An 18,176-nucleotide genomic window follows, 5' to 3' on the forward strand; every position below is an offset into this window, starting at 1 on the left:
ATGTCGTCAGTTAGTATGTAATAGATCAGTATTAGTTATTAGTATTATTAGTATTCAGGAAGATGCCTGAGCCATTAAGATCTTTTCAGACTACATTATGACAGAGGGTGGTATATTTAACGTGATCCTGAGGCAAAACTATAGATAAGTGTTTTCCATCCCATACAGATGCAAACTCTTTCTGATTTTCTTATCTAATTAGAATCTAAAGGAATGCATTTGTGAAATATCTAAATAAGATTTATTAAGTTGCTCTAGCAATGATAGCTCATCTGTCAGTCTAGCTGCAACTGAGGGAGGCTGGGATAGTCTACAGTCATTCTCCAAGATCTCTGTATTTTCTGCAGACTAAACTGGAGATGTAAATGATAGAAATATGAAAGGACCCACCACCCACACATACTTTAGTTCCTTAACAGTGGCACTAACCTCCACCATCCCTTTGGAGATGCAATATTGTTTTTAATTTACCATCTTGGCCAGGAGTTGGGGCAGTCTCAGAGGTTTCTACTTAGCCTTCCACATTTATGATAGTACTTAACCCATAGGCCAAGGATCCAATATGGAGATTCCTCTAACTGCCAAGTATATCAAATCAAATTATACTTTGAGACTGAAGACATTACCGATAGTTGGGTCTATGGACCTAATTAGTCCTCTGTAAGCTAAGTTTTAGCAAGAAGTTCATTGAACGTTTTTTCTCCTAAGCCTTAACTTTAATGAGGAGGGGGAGTTGTAAACACACTTTGGATCTGTGGGTAGCAATACCAACTCAATCCCTGGAAAATTCTGGGCATTTTCCTTTACCCAATGTTCAGTCCCTCCAGTAATGTCTACACATTTTTAAGGAAAGAACTGGAGGAATCACTAAAGTATATACCTGCCACAGTGTTGCAGGATGCTTCCTCTCTGGTACCTGACCACCTTTTCAGTCAATGGGATCTGAAGCTAAAATTTGGTTAATATCTAGGAATTGAGCAAGAGATCATAATTTTGGGAATGGGGGTATCAACCACCCTTAGTATCCTGATTCCTTACTCTTACTCTTTTTTTTTCTGGTTAGAGATACTCCCCAGCTGCATTGTAAACTGTACCATGTGGCTCTGTGATATACTAACAGTCTCTTCAAATTCTTGCAGGTCAGAGCCCCTTGGTTGTTCCTTTAACCCTCCAGATTGTTAAGAATAATTGTGGCTTCTAACTTCTAGAGGTTATGCATCAAAACCTGGCTTCTATTATTTTGGAGCCACATACTTCTGTTGATGTTGTAACCAGGTCTGTGATCACTTCTACTATTATCTCTAGCCTGTAGAAGAGAGCCACCACTGAACTTTTTAATGCTGCTAGTGTGCCTTTCGCCAGCCCATTTCTGATGACCTTCGAGGATGGCATGTCCTCTGGATATAACCCTTTGGAACACAGTTCTCTAGTAGATCTGCTTATCCTGCATAATATATCCAATATATGCTTTCCAGACTTTAGGATCCTGGGTTTTCCTCATCAGAATACTGATTTTAGCATAATGGATTGGCTTGGTTGGAGTCTCTGCAGATCTGTGGCTATAACTCTCAGATTCTGGGTCTCTTGCTTAGCTGCAACAACTCCTCTACTACACGAGACAATTGTCTTTTGCAAGCGCCAAAAAGGCCCTCTCTCTCTTATACTTCTCTGTCTCTCATACTTGCTTTCTTAGTACCCTTCTGTGGGTCATCAATGCTACTTACTAAGCTAGGACACTATCATTGCAAGCATTATTCCTTTCCATAGTTTTAGAATGCCTGAATATTGTAAACCGGCACAGATACTTATCTCCACTGGGATATTTTCAGAGGTCATCATTTCAATGAAATATTTACAATTGGGACTCAACCTTATGCTTGGCACTAGGACAGGAATGGGCTTCTTGTTCCCAGGATAGCTACCAGCTGCAAGATTTGCTTATCTCCTAAAAATCTGGCCTTCAAAAATTCCCTTACATTTGATCCAGCTCAGTCATTGAAGATTTCTTTAATGGATGGGTTTTTCTGATCCTTTGTCTATTATATATTTGGGAACTAAATCTCATGGGCATTGTTACATTTATGGGAATGTAAGGATTTATTTCCCCTTTATTCTTGCTTTCTTTATTTTTCTCACCCTTGTTGTAACAAAGAATGACAAGTGTGATGCCTTGTTAGGTTAATAATGCATTGATATTAGGCTAAAAAAGAGGGTCTTTATTAGCATGAAACAATTTTCCATGCTTTTTGAATGCTGGAAGACTTAAGCCTGCTCATTCTTGCCCTTCAAGAATTTGCAACTCTTAGTGAGGAGGCATACATAATTGATAACCTTCTGACATCTGTAAATATCACGGCAATGTTTCCTTTTTGATAACTTTGAAAAATACAAATAGATATATTTTTCTAGATAATATTATTGTAATAATGTATTTTGCAGTTTATGAGTACTCATACTCCAATTTTTAAAGGTTTATATGGAATCAAATTAATTTCTTACATTAGTTTTCTGTTGATGTCTAATTAATTACCCCCAAAATGTAGTTGCTTAAAACAGCAAACATTATTTTACTGTCTCCATAGGTCAGGAATGTCAGTATGGCTTAGCAGGATGCCTCTAGTTCAGGGTCTCTCATTAGGTATCAGTCAAACTGTCAGTCGGTCTGCTCTGAAGGTAGACTAGGAGAAGATCTGCTACCAGCATCACGTAGATGTTGGCACGATTCAGTGCCTCATGAGCACCAAATCCTGTAGTGAGAGCCTCAGGCTGTAGAACTTCAAACTTCCATTTCTCATCATTGGCCAGAGTCTCTCTCAGTAAGTAGCCTGCCACATCAGCCTCTCTCCAGAGGAGCTCAGAACAGAGAAGCTGGCTCTCTTAAGAGTGAATGAGTCTAAGAGTGGGTGGGGATGAGCACCCAAAATGGAAGCCACAGTGACCTAATCTCTGAGGTGCCATCCCATTATTTCTACTGTATTCTGGTCATTACAAGAGAGTTAATACATGTGTCCCACACTCAGGGGAGGGGATAACACAAAGGGGTAATATCAAGTGGTGGGGACTATTGGGGATCATTTAGAGGCTGCCTACCCCATTTCTCCTCCAACAATTTTGGTATAATTTCTCTTAGAATTTGATGGTGATGTATTGAATAATACAAAGCACATCATAATCACTTAAGATGTCCTGGGCTTTTCCATTATTTACACTGCTTGCTAGCAGTGTGATTTTGGCAGATTAATCTTGGGGTACCTTATTTCCTTCTGGAAAATATGAGACAATAATGCCTTGCTCATAGTTATAATTTTTTCTAAGAATGGCCCTTAGCCTGGCTTCAAATCACATTTGTTAAAATAAAAACAAAAGATGGCTATTAGTAATTTTTTCTTTGAATGGAATACTTAGTTATTCTCTGCATATATAGCAGCCCTGTAAAATTGCAAATAATAGAGTTGTCTTTTGGTGTTTAAACTCCAGTGTCACAAACATTATTAGTAAATACACACAACGGAAGGTTTTCTAAAAATTATTATTTGCCATGTCAGTGGGAACTAACATCATACTTAGATGATGTGAAAAATCAGTTTGGACCAGTTTCCACTCTCTGCTTTACTGAATTATAAAACTACAAGTAGAGTGGGTCATGCAGTGGTAGCTATCATTATGGCTCTCCCACTCCCACACCTCTCCATCCCCCTTGCAGCATTAAGGACCACCAGCTGGGGACTACATGACCTCTTAATCTCTCTAGGTCTCCTCTTTTATTTGTAACATGATGGAGATGGACTAAGTGATTGGGGAGATCCCTCTGAGGGTTTGTCCGTTTCCTGGAAAGCTATTATAAGCTGCACCTATTTTCACAGAGAACAATTTCTTAAAGCTGATCCCTATAAAGAGAAATTCTTAGCAATTAATCCTTATAATACTGACTGCTCATAAGGGCTTTCCTTAAGTCTATTTCAAGAATTACATTACATTGATATATTAGACATTTCAGCAATGATAAGAAACAAATTTAGTTGAGTATCCTGTGTATATTATTAAATAAATTTTTTTAGATGTTAAGAATAATTGAAGTTATCTGCATAATCTGAGAAAAAATTGCCAAGATTTATGAATATATTTTCATTAGATTTTAATGTATTTGCCTATTGTTTTATGTTTTATTTTTATATTCTATAATAAATTTCATTAATGATTACTTGGGGTACAAGAAAATATATTATATATTGGAAGGTCAAAATACATATTGGTTTTCTCTATTTTTTAAATACATTGTTTTATTTTATTTAAATAAAAATATATTTTCACTTAGGCAAAAATCTGGTTATAGAGGTCTTTTTGTTTTACAGTAGAAATGGTTGTATAGTAGAAATAGTAGAAACAAGATTTTTGTAATGTGCTTTCCATTTCGGTTTTTTTGTGTATGTGATTTTGTAAATAATGCTTCCATTCCTTTAGAAATGTGATCCTGAGGTATCTTTGGCAGTGTCCTGTGGGGCAAATATAGAGAATAATATAATCTGACCCTTAAATAACCATAAATGACTAAATAAATGTCCAAGTCACTAGGGGAAAGAGAAGGTCATAGAATCTGTATTTCAGCTGGCAGAGCAAGAATAAATTTTGCCCTAGAGAATTCAGCAGTGTTCAAGGAGGCAGAACATTACTATGTTACCATATTGACAGAGGACAGAGAAAGGTTTAATTAACTCAATAGTTAACCTTAAAAGTTTAAAAGTATCTACAACTGGAGAGGTAACATCAAATCCACTATCTCTTGACAGAAAGGGTTATTCATTTGTGCAACAAATACGGAGCACCACCTGTATGACATGCTTTCGTGGGGTTTACGATCTAAATGGAGAAATTGAAATTAATAAAATTATTAAGTAAATAACTGTATAATTACAGACACAGTTGTGCCATGAGGGTATTTAAGAGGGGAACTTGAATGAGTCTTCAGAGGTCAGGAAAAGGTGACCTAAAGTAGTGACTCTGAGAGGTGATAATTGAGGTCATTTACTGGCTAACAAAGCGGGGGAGGAGAACAGACAGGGACAGAGAGAATAATAGGGCCCTCAGACTTATGGTAACTGCTGCAAGTACAACTATTCAGTAGCAACAGAAAACGGGTGAGGTTGGACTGGGGGGGGAGGAAGGGAAATAAGAATGGATATATCAATGTAGATGAAGATCTTTAGAGGGTCTACACTTTGGAGATATTATAATATCAGATTTTCTCAAATATTTTCAAAATTCAGTGATTCGTAAATAAGAGTAACAATTTAATTCTAGGAGGCTGGGTAGATCAATTTTTTTTGAAATATGGGGATATTCTAAAGTTTATTTCGGGTGCCAATACTTTATGGTTTCCTGAAAACAAGCTACCCCGTGAGAATTCCCACACTGGGTGGGGCCCTGATCCTGTGAAGCATTGTAGGCCATGCTAAATATTCTGGTCTTTGTTGAAAGAAAAGGTAAGCAACTCTGGTTGCAGAGGGATAAGTGATTTGGAAAGAATACAGGATGGAGCAAGTTCTGGTTGGAAGACATGTAGTAAGACATTTCAAAGACATGTAGAAAAGGAGCGTGTGGGGGAAAAGAAGACTGACACATCATTAAAAGTAAAATTAAATTAGAACATTTATATCCTCTAATTTTCTTGCTTACATAAATTCTACTTATTGAGATGTTGAATACTGAAGAATCAGAGGGTTTCTTTTGCAGGGTGGGTGCTGAGATTATAGGTCTGTGTTTAATTTTGAAGCAGCCTTGAGAAATCCAACTTGAAATATTTGAAGAATAGAGTTGCATGCAGAGGTCTAGAATGAGAGGTGGGCTCTGGGCTAAGAATATTATTTTAAAGGTCATCAAACTGAAGAGAAGACAATGCCTAGAGTTTTTGTGCTCACTCTTAATTCCTACTCTGCTTCTAGATATCCAATAAAAATTACCTGTTAGGGTTTATAGTATTCATTAATTTCTCTAAATCGGTTATTAAATTTACCATCATTATGATGCCAGCTTGCTTAGGGGACTACAGAAAAAATCCTCCAATCCAAGATTAAAGTAAATTTTACAAATACTGCTCAGCTTCTATCTGCATTTACTCTAATTTCACAGACTACTACTGATGGCTGTCACATAAATATATGTAGAAAAAATTTTTAAAATGTTAGTGGCATGTAAATTCAGTCTATTGTGTTTCAATAAGTTACTTTATATTTTCTTTGATTTTATGGCCTGGCAGGGGGTAGTTATTCTTTTTTTTTTTTGAAAGAGAGAGCTAGAATGCAAGCAGGGGTTGGGGGCAGAGGCAGAGGGAGAGAAACAATCCCAAGCAGACTCCATGCTCAGCACAGAGCCCAACAGGGATCTGGATCTCACAACTCTGAAATCATGACCTGAGCCGAAATCAAGTGTTGGACATTTAACCGACTGAGCCACCCAGGCACCCCAGAGTCATTCTTAATTACTGTCTTTCTCTGATCTCACGTCTAATATGTCAAGAAATCCTGTTGACTCTACGTTCAAAATATAACTGATCATTTCCCACTAATTCTTCTGATTCCATGCTTGCCCAAACCATCATCATCTCTAACATGGACAATCGGAATTGCCTCTTAGAAAGGTATGTCTTTCTGATGATCTGTTCAACAGAGCTGACAAAATGATACTGCGTAAACAGAAATTAAATCATGTCATTCTTGTGCACACAGCCTTCCAATGGCTTTCTTTCATACCTCAAATGTAATCTGAAGTCCTTATAAGGGCTTACACAACAGACCTTATCATTCACTGCATCTCTCACTTTATCCCCAGCTCATTTTCTATTTTGTTATTCTCTTCCAGTTATGGCATCTCCTTGTGGTTCTGGGCTTTGTAGGATGTTTAGCTGCATCCCTTACCTCTAGCCATCAGAGGCCAGAAGCACACCCTGCCCCAGTTAAGAAAATAAAAAATGTCTCCAGACATTATCAAATGTTCCTTAGTGGGTAAAATTGACTCCCTCCATTGAGAACCACTGATTTAGAGGAACCTAGAAACCCAGGATTCATAGCCATCATGTCCTTAAATTCGTTTTCATTTTCAGGTACTTTATATAATTCATAACTGACTGGCTAACTTTCCCAAACAAATCTTGGATGTTTAGTGAACAATACATCTTCTTTTGGAGGAGAGATCTAAAAGTAAAACTTGGCTACACCACACAGCATGTAATAGACAAATTGTGTAGTCTTTAAAATACTATGGAAACTAACGCATGTGTTAGTTTCCTGAACCTTTACCATCACAATGGAAATATTTTTTGAACACTGAAAATGTGCTTCCAAAGAGAAATCACAACTATTTAAAAGAAATAAAAATTGGTCTCTACTTAACTTTTTTAGCATAAACATTTTTATATAAAATACTTATGTCGAGCATTATTGTGTAAAAAAAACACTCTAATAAAGCAATAAGCACTTATTTAAATACACAAAGCAATAAAGGTTTATTTAGTTCACAAGTTTACAACTCAGCTGGGAGGTTCTGATGACCAGAAAGATATGGGTTCAACTAGAATCAGGGAGCAAGCTTTTGTGCCTGCGGTCAGCCGCAAGTCAGCTAGTCAGGTTTGCTGATCTTGACTAGACTATCACACACGTCAAAGCCATGGCTGGAGTAACTGAACCAAGTTGTCCCCACTGTACAAGGTGTCTGATTTTCTAAAATGTTGACTTGGGTTTGTTCTCGTGGCAGAGGGTGAGTTCCAAAAGAGAATGAAATCCCACGAAATCTTTTGAGGCTCAGGTTCAACAATGGCACACCATCGCCTCTGCCATGTTCTGTTGGCCAAGAGAGATTCCAAGGGCAATTCAGATTCAGGGCTTAGCAAAGAAGACTCCTCTTAGTGGTGGGAGGAGTCAAAGTCCCTTTACAAAAGGATACTGGGAAACCACTAATGAAATCGTTACCATGTACCACATGAATATTTTTTTTAGATGTTTGAAAATTCCCACCTACATTCCCCTTTCTTCAAGTCCTTAGGGTTTCAATATTTAAAGGTAGTATAAATCCTGTTTTGTTCCAACAGGTAAATACTGGACATCCTGCTTAATTTGGCATTTGGTGACATTCTCAGCATAGCAGAGCCCAATGGCCAAAAGAAATAGAACTTCAATTTTTTTTTGGAAGTCATCAGTGATCTTCTCAGATATTTATACTCCTGTAAAAGGAATATTTTACAAAGTAAATTTGAACATTAATGTCTATTTTGAATAACAAATGTTTATTCAAAAACAATTATCAATGTAACATAAAAGGAGAAAATCTGAAATCACTCCCAAGAAAATAATTTTAATGACTTTTCATAACTTAATGTTTGCTTTTTGGGGGATTATAAGCCTCTTCAAACATCTGGCATTTGTGTTTATGCAGAAAATTCTTATTTGGGCGTTACTTAATTAGAATCAAACAATTCCGTTTTTCATTAGCACTTGGAAAATAATGATCCATGCCAACTGAGTAGAGTCAGAACACTTTAAACATTGATTTGTAAATATTTGAAACCATAGTAATTCTTTCCTTAAAGACACAAGGTTGTCAAAGGAGTCCTTTATTTTCATGCAAAAATAATTTAATTTTTCTCTATTTAAATTTTATATAAAATTTGAAGGGGGAATGCCATGGATTAGAAGTTTATGATCTTGTCCTCAATTCATGTATTTCATATGATACATATAGAGTAGCTCCTCTCTTTACCAGCAAAATAGTCTGAAAATATGACTGAGCTTTGATAAAATTGAGTTTACTTCATTCTTCATCATGAATGTATCATATATATGACATATAAATGTAATAATATTAAAAAAATCAATACAAATGTGTTAGAAAAATATATTGAGCTCTGGACTCTGGGAACCAATCTGAGTGTTACAGAAGGGAGGAGGGTGAGGGGATGGGGTAACCGGGTGATGGGTATTAAGGAGGGCATGTGTGGTGATGAGCACTGGGTGTTATGCGACTAATGGGTCATTGAACACTACATCAAAAACTAATGATGTACTCTACGCTTGCTAATTGAACATAATAATAAAAAATAAAAAGAAAAAGAAAAATATATTGAGGATTTTAACAAATTTGGAAAAAAATGCTAAAACATGTCACTAATTTTCTTTATATTTTTCTATCCATTTTAATTATTTCCACAATACAGTTACATTTATTTCATAATCAGAAAGAAATAATAAACTGATTAGTTAACAAACTAAACAAAATCAGCAGATGCTCTTTTCACTTGACATATGATTGCTCATTTTGGCACATGAGATCTGTTTGAAACAGATTTTTATACACATTAGCAAATGTTTCCTGTTTCTTTCTCATTAACAACAATAATAATTATAAAAACACAAACAATGACTATAGCAGCTGATGTGTACTGACTGCATTCTACTTATCTAGTACTATTCTAAACAGTTTACATGTATCTGCTCATTTAATTCTCACAACAATATAAGGTACAATTATTATTCCCATTTTATAGATGAGAAAACTGAGATAAGGAGATAACTTAACTTACCCAAGGTCACAGCTAGGAGTGGCAAAAAAGAAAAGTACTTGTGAATTAATCAGTGTTTCTTCTAATGCCATATTGGTTGTTATGTGTATGTTTTGGAAAATATCTCAAAAGAAGGCACGTTACTGCAAAGAATAATATATGATTTTCTTGCACTTGTTCATAAAAGTTTGACATTAACTAATAGAAATTCGTTTCTTTGAATTTAGAGTACTTGCAATATGAATCTCAGAGAAACATTAGAAATGATTTTAGTGTATATTAAATATTTGTACTAATTAATTCATTATATTTAAGAATAAAGTAATCCTAATGTGATTTTATGAATATATTATTATATTATATAATTATATATATAGTCTTTTGGAGATAACTGGTTATGCAAACAAAGCCCGTTTTTATGACCTATTTAGTACCTGGAAATTAAGTAAAATTAAAACAGTTAAATAAATTTAAAAAACAGTAAAATAAGTAAAAACAAAGCGATGTGTATTATGCTATACAATTGACTCATTTAATCCTTTCAACAATTTATTTGATAGGTATTGGATTAGCAGTTATCTACTGATGCTTAACGAAATACCCTAAAATTTAGCAGCTTGAAACAATGAATATTTATTACATCATAATATCTACAGATCAGGGATCTGGGTACAGTTCAGCTGTATGCCTCTGAATGAGGATCTCTCACAAAGTTGTAATGCAGTTGTGGACCAGGGTTGTAGTCATCTCAGGGCTCGACTAGGGGAGAACTAGCTTTCAAAGTCACTCCCATGATTGCTGGCAGATCTCAGGTCTTTGCTGCCTGTGGGCCAGGACATCAGCTCTTTGCCATGCCTCCCCTTCTAAGGCAGTTCACCATGTAGCACCATAAGCTTCTCTCAGAGCAAGTGAGGAAGACAAGAAAAGAGTAAAAAAGAACAATAAGCTGGAAGCCACAGTCACTTTAAGACTATTCTCAGAAGTAACTTCCTATTACTTTTTGCATATTCTCTTCCTTTGAAGCAAGTCACTAGATCCAACCAAGGGGTTTCACGAGAGAGTGAATGAACGGAAGGAGGCGGGATCATTAGGGACAGTCTCAGTTGTGGCTTATTATAGGCCATTTTTTTTTACAGGTGAAGAAAGGGATTCCTATTTAAATACTGAGAAAGAGAGCTGAGATTTGGGCACACGTCTGACTCCATATCTATAAGTACATCGTATTTCCTCCAATGATTGATTATATCTAGCGATGATAAGAGAGATACAGAACTCACCATGGTAAAAGATAGAGTGAAGTCAATATATGAAGAACAGTGTAAATAGAATGTTTTTAGGTTTCTATGACAATATACAGGATTTAGCATAGTCAACCGAAAGAGGAGGCAAAACTTGAGCCTGGTTTATGGTCAACTTGGAATGTGGCTTTAAGCCAAAAATGGAAAATGGCTGCATTAAATAGACACTCAGTGGAGGCCTTGAAAAACAGTAGAGAAAGATAATCTCAATGGGTGCAGCATAAGGCAGGACATCTGCTTTTTAAGGAAGGAACTTTGAACCATTGTGAGAATATTGACATATTCCTGGTGGCCTCACTATCTGGTCAGGGGCCTGTGAATAGAAGGACTAGAAGACCAGAAACAAGAAGGTCTGCTATGTGTGTGCATGGGCACATATATGGGAGTGGGCACAGATGTACAGATTTTTGTATCAAATGTTAGTGCCACCAGAAAGCATCCATGATGGAAAGGGCACTGAACAAGTCCACCTCAGAAATGGCATGGTGGGGAACATGCATGGATGGAGTGATCACAGTGGTGGAGAAAAAGGCCACTTACGGTGCCAACAGCATAAATTTACACTTTCCTAGGCTAATTTCACCAAATGATATGGTATATCAAGGATTAAGGGAGTTAATGCATTTAAAGTTACAGAAGGGTTCCTGGAACATAATAAGAAATGAATAAAGTCTAACTCATTATTAGTAAAACAAAAAAGACACAGAAAGATAGTGTTTAATTATACTCTATTCAAATGAAAAATTCTCTGCCACAGAAGAAATCATAAAAACGTTAAGAGACAAGTAACAGAGTTTCTGAATGCCTGTAACAAGCCTGGAAAAAAAAAATACATACACAATAATAATAGTGGTTATTTCAAGGAGAGTGAAAAAGGTTCTTGATTAGTGGACTTTTTTTTTTTTTCCAAGATAACATCCACCCTATTTCTACGTGTCTTTCTTTCCCTTAAAATTTTAATTCATTCTGGGGCACCTGGGTGGCTCAGTCAGTTAAGTGTCTGCCTTTGGCTCTGGTCATGATTCCAGGGTCCTGGGATCGAGCCCTGTGTCTGGCTGCCTGCTCAGTGGGGAGCCTGCTTCTCCTTCTCCTCCCTGCTTGTGCTCTCTCTCACTATCTCTGTCTCTCTTTCTCCCAAATAGACAAAAAATCTTTTTAAAAAAATTTAATTCATTTTGAAAAAAGTAATATCTGCACAGGACAATAAATAGAAAATGTATACAATTTTAAAAATTGACAAGGCACAAGATATATCCAACATATCCAATATTGAATATATCCAAATTATGTGTGTGTGTGTGTGTGTGTGTGTGTGTATCTTGAAAATCTTTCCTTATCAGAAATATCTGGGTTGAAGGATAGATACATTTTTAGTTTTAAAGGTTATAGCCAAAATAACTCCATGGATGTTTACACTCCAGTCAGTCAGTGCTCATTACTTTTCCCTTTCTATGAGTGAGGTAGAGCACCTTTTTATATGTTTATGACATAGATTCCTGATTCCTGCCTTTAAATGCTGCACATTCTTTAGGTAAAATACTTCCATTCATTAGAAGGGTTATGCTGTTAAACACAATAGCATCACAGATGTTACACAAATATATCAGACTTCAATGAATTATTCTAAAGAGAATTGCAATCCCTATCATGAAAACTTTACTCCATATTTTAGTATATGGAGTTCATTTTCATGATTTGTGCTTTTCAGCCTTGAAGTCCAAGAGAATATCCTTTAAGTGTGCAGTCTAGGTCCTAACCTTATTATCTTGTCTCAAGTCCTTAATTCTTCCTCAAAGTGCCCACTTCTTTTATTTTTGCCATCACACACATTTTTGGAAAGCCTTATTCAATATCCACAAATGTATTCTTGTCACAATGTCAATTTTCTTCCAGTAGTAAGTATGTTTTTCCAAGTAGGTGTTCACACACTGGCCCCCACAGACAGAGGCCAGAGAGGGACTACAGAAAGAGGCAGACACTCCAGATGGGTAAGTGGCAGGTTTAATAAGCAAGGGAACTTACATACGAGGCTTGCCTTGGGCCACCCAAGATGCATAGATCTCCCCACCGGCCCTCCAAATCTTACAAGTTTATCCTTTTCTGCAGTTTTGGTTCCCCAATTTTCAGTTTCCCACAGTCAACCAAGGTCTGGAAGATGATCCTTCTGGCGAATCACAGACAGTCAATAGTCTCCTAACTCTATATTCACAGCGCCTACGTCATCCACCCCACTTCGTCTCAGCACAAAAGACATGTTATCATCTCATTTCATTACAAGAAGGGTGAGTACAGAACAATAAGATGTTTTGAGAGAGAGAGAGACCACATTCACATAACTTCTATTCAGTCACTTATAATTGCTCCATTTTATTATTATTGTTAATCTCTTACTGAGCATAATTTATAAATTAAACTTTATCATGGGACAAAACATGGTATCTCTTAGGTTCTGGCACTATTTAAGGTTTCAAGTATCCACCAGGGATTTTGGAATGTGTTCCCTGAGGGTAAGGGGGGGGATATTGAAACCTTAAGGGCATCAGTCACATACATATTCCATATGGTCTCTACAACAACTTACTCTCTCAAGCCTATATTCTTGAAATGGTGCTCACTGTGAGAATGGTGCGCGGAATGTATATTCTAAGGAGAGGAAAAGGGTGAGGAACCTGTAGTTGCCCGGGTCCAGTTCAAGTGTCAGTGAGCATTCAGATACTCTCAATGACTTCCTCCAGCACTCCATCCTTTGTGATTGGCTCTTACAACCTTATCGTCGTCTCCCTCTCCCACAGCGTGCCCTGACCTGTCAGCTGTTGGTCTCATTAACATGAAGATGGTTCATTTGGTGGCTATCTAGCTGCATTGGAGGCAGACACCACAGAAAGAATATAGGAACATCCAAGAGAAACACAAATTAAAATAATGATTCTAAAATTAAGTGACAGGTTTTCCCACCAAGAGCCCCATGATCAGAACCACTGATTTATTAAGTTACCTAGACTGGGGTCCCATTACTCAGAGTTTTTACTTGTATCCTCATGTGATTTAATACTGATACATTAGCAGATTCATCACATAGGAACACACAACATTTTCTTTGAATATTATCCAAAGCTATCTTATTTTGGAGGACAGCTTTTCTCATTAAAGATACTTCAATGTTCAATAAAAACAAGCTTTGCCACCCACCATTTAAGGTTTGTTGGGTGAATTTAGCAAGGGCTTCCATGTGTGCTATAATGTTTGTCGAGCCAGCGGAGGGGACGAAGACAGCCACCAAGTGATCATACCAATGGAAAATGGACTTTATCCATCTGGTGTTGAGAGGCATGAGGAGATGGACTGGGGGTGAGATAAGTCAGAACAAGACCCCCACTTCTTTCCCTTCTTTCAGTAGTGCATATTCTATTCCAGGTATAGTGTTTTTCCACAGGTCCAGCTTGCATCAGAATAACAGGATCTCAGTGCAGGTCCCCTTCATCTAGGGGTGCAAACTAACTCACCTATCCTAGTGGAATGTCCCATTTCAAATTCTAGTAGATGTCTCCTTTGTCAGGCATGATGGGGCTTGGTGTTCTCGGCAGCATAGCACTTTGATCCATAGTAAGAGTCGGGGCCATGGCTATTTCCTGAGACTTCCATATTTTTATAGAATTGGGTGCTTCAGCAGGGGTCCCCAGTCTGTCATATGGGACAATAGGCTCTACTGATTGATCTTTCAAATGTATTAAATCCTGGGATAGTACTTTAGTCCACCCCGCCAAGGTAGGTTTTACCTGTTAATAATTTAACCTGCACTTTAACATTCCATTTTCCCTATCAACCCTGCTTCTTGCAGGTGGTAGAGGAGATGGAACCTCCATGAAACATCATGTTCTTTTGCCTAGTTTTACATGTCATGACCTTTGAAATATGACCACTGATCACTGTCTATTCAACAAAGGTATTCATACATGGTACTCAGCTTCTCTAATCCCCTGATGGTAGCAGCCTGGTCTGCACAGCCACAGAAGAAAGCTTGAGTAAGGCCAGACACACTCCATACAAACCAAGGCAAATTTAGAACCCTCATTCAGAGGGAGAGGGCCAAAAGAATCAATTTGCCAATCCCTCCCCATTTGGAAACACTAATGAATTGCTCCAGAATCGTTTGGCAGTTCCCTTGAGTGTTGTTTAGAACACACAGGACATGCTGCTACTGCATTAACTAAGTCACTACAATTCGGGGGTAGTCCAGAATTCTTGGCAATACGCCATCCCACCCAGGTGCTATCGTGGCCACTTTCTATGCATCCAGTCTTCTGTATCTACTGAAGGATCGGTTGCTAGTTGTTGTACCCAAACTAGGGTATCAGCTCCATGATCTCCGGGGAGTGTCAGCCCCTTATGAGTCAGGATGTGGAAGAGAGTAAGGACTGCCTGAGGTTCTTGCGGGCAGACCCAATGTCTTTCCCCATATCCTGACCCCACAGGACTTATTCATCATCATCCATCTCTCGGCTTCTCATTGTCCATGCCATAGAGTGAATCCATTTTAGAACAACCCAAGTGTCGGTACAAAGGCTTAATGGCCATGGCTCATGAGTGATCACTAGCCAAACTGAGCTCAGCCCACTGGTAGCTGTGTTTTTCTCCGTTGTCATTTAGATGATGTAAGTGTTTGGCGGAATAGTGACTGCAATCCATATGGGCAGTTTGCCCTAGCTAGACTCGTCTATATAAGACCAGTTGCAGAGGGAGACACAAGAATAGGGTTGGGGGCATTTGCAGGATCTACATACTTGACAGGACCTAGGAGCACCTATATTTCTAGATACAATGGGCTGGCACACTGGGTGCCCTCTGCTGCTGATAAGCGTGCCCTCTGCTGCTGATAAGCATGCCCTCTGCTGCTGATAAGCATGCCACTTAGTGTGGGAGTTTGAGCTATGGCAGAGGTGGGTCAATGGAACATATATTCATCCCACTCCTTGAAAGGAATGGAATTTCTTACCATAATATGATGTTTTTTCTTGAGGGGTGCTGTGTACACTGCTAAGAGCTATTGCTCTAGGTGGGTATATCAGGCTTCTGTCCCCTTTTAGAACCAGGACCAAAATCCTAGTGGTACTCTCTCCTGTTGTCTCTGCCATGGTGCCCAATTCATGCCTTCCACAGTCACAGACACATCTAACTCAAATGGTAGCCCTGCTTGGGAGATGCCCAGGACTTTAATCTGTTTCACTAGTAGTTTTGTATTTTCAAAGGCTGCTTGCTGTTCTGATCCCCAGTGCCACATAGGCCCTTTTTTAACCAAATGGCTTAGGGGACAAAAACACTGTGCCAAGTGGGGAATAAATGTCCTTCAAAATTCCAAAATCCTTACAAAGGTTTGCACCTCTTTCATGTTCTTAGGGTTGGATAGGCTTCCATCTTTTTAATCACAACTTCTGGGACAATGCATGTCTTACCCAACCAAATGACCCTCAAGGACTTTATGGTGGTGCCTGGGCCTTTAATTTTCTGTGGGTCTGCCACCCCTTTTACCTCATAGATGTTACAGCAACATCTGCAGAGTATCCTGTGGCAGAGGCAAATTGTCACATGTTAACATTATATCATCAATATAATGGGCCCATTTTACTGATGTGGGGAAGGAGAACAGGGATAGGACCCAGGCTATCATCCCATGACATACTGTGGAGCTGTACAGTTAGCCTTAGTGAGACACTTGAAAGGTCCATTCTTGCCCTTCCCACATGAAGGCAAAGTGATCTTATAACTTAGAGGCCAGGTGTACTAGAAAAAGCATTGGCTAAGTCCATCAGAGCATGGTATACTCCTTTGACTATGGCCAAGGTATCTAAGATGGTGGCAATGCTGGCCATAGCCATATGGACGCAGGTACTACCTATTCAATTCTCAGTAGTCCCTGGTCACCTGCAGTGAGCCATTTGGCTTTTTCTCATTTGATTACTCTAACCAAGAGATGACTTCACTGATAGAGGTTCGCATAGTTTCACCTTGTAGAATATTAATGCCCAATATGTTCTCTGCTACTGAAGAGAAAAAAAAACTCATATTCTCACAGGGGAGGGTAGCCATGTATTAGAGTGCATTTGATCCCAGTGTCAACCAGAGCCATCACTTTTTGTTTATTTCTGGGGGACCAGTGAATAGTTCACCCAACTTGACGCCTCTGATTGCCCCCAGTGGCCCTCACCTCGAGGCAATCCTGACCTGCATCCATTGGTGGAATGCATCAACCCCAAATAGGACTATACCCTTGAGCCTCTGCTGGAGCAGACAGGGGCATCTTGGATGGTAATGGCAGGCAGGGCAGCTCTGAACTGTTGTTCAGGTTTTCAGGCTTTCCACAAGCTGACCAACACAGCATTGGGTTGTCAGTGTTCACCTTTCCAGGTGGAATCCCAACAGCCAGGAGGTCAAACCACATTTGCTTCCAGGTTATTTTTTTAGGACTCTTTTCAGCTGCTTGGGATAGCATTTTGGCTTCTTGAGTTCCCTCTCTGTCTTGGATCTTTTTCACAGCCTGTACCCATTCCTTGGATTTGTCAGTGTTTCTCTTTTGCAGAACAGCACACTAAGTTCTCCAATGTATTATCCTGCTCTCCCACCTTGTCTGCCAGCCCTGAAGCCAGCAGAGTAGTGGACATCCACATGTCCTTCTCTAATCTCAGCTCTTCTTCCAACTTGCTCACTCAGCCTTCAGTCTCTAGCTGGGTGTTGGTGGCCAGCTGAACTGCCCACTGTAGAGGCCAGCCCACTGTGGCAACTGTTCACTGCCCTTCTTTGCTGCAGTGCCCCGCGCACACTTCCTCAAGCAGACACATCAAGTCAGCCGGTGTTTCAGGGAGTGCCCATACTCACTCAGTCACATATTCAGTCCAGGTGGTCTCAACAACGCCTTACTCTCTCAAGGCTTATGTCCTTGAAACCATTCCCGTTGTAAGAACAATGGGCATTTCAAGAACAGCGGAAAAGGTGACTAGGTCTTGCTTGAGGCTCAACTGGTGGTCATATCCTCTTGGTGACTCCTCCAACAGTAAGAGATAATCAGGGTAGAATAATGCTCTAAGTAGAAGAGTCTGTAGCTGTTTATAGCATATCCGGTTCTACAGAGCAGTCTGAGGCTACAGGTCTTAACAATACACATAAAGACAGCAGTAGGCATCCTGAGTCCATTGCCCTTCGAGATCTCCCTGTGTCAGTTGCAGAAATGCTTTGTTTTTTCCCTAGTCTTCTATGTAAAAAAATAAATACACTAATTAATTAATTAAGGATATGCTCACATCATATATTTCCCAAGGACAAATGTTAACTCAGAGACA

Source organism: Leptonychotes weddellii, chromosome 4 (assembly GCF_054177405.1).
Source record: "Leptonychotes weddellii isolate Sample4059 chromosome 4, ASM5417740v2, whole genome shotgun sequence".
Lineage (NCBI taxonomy): Eukaryota > Metazoa > Chordata > Mammalia > Carnivora > Phocidae > Leptonychotes > Leptonychotes weddellii.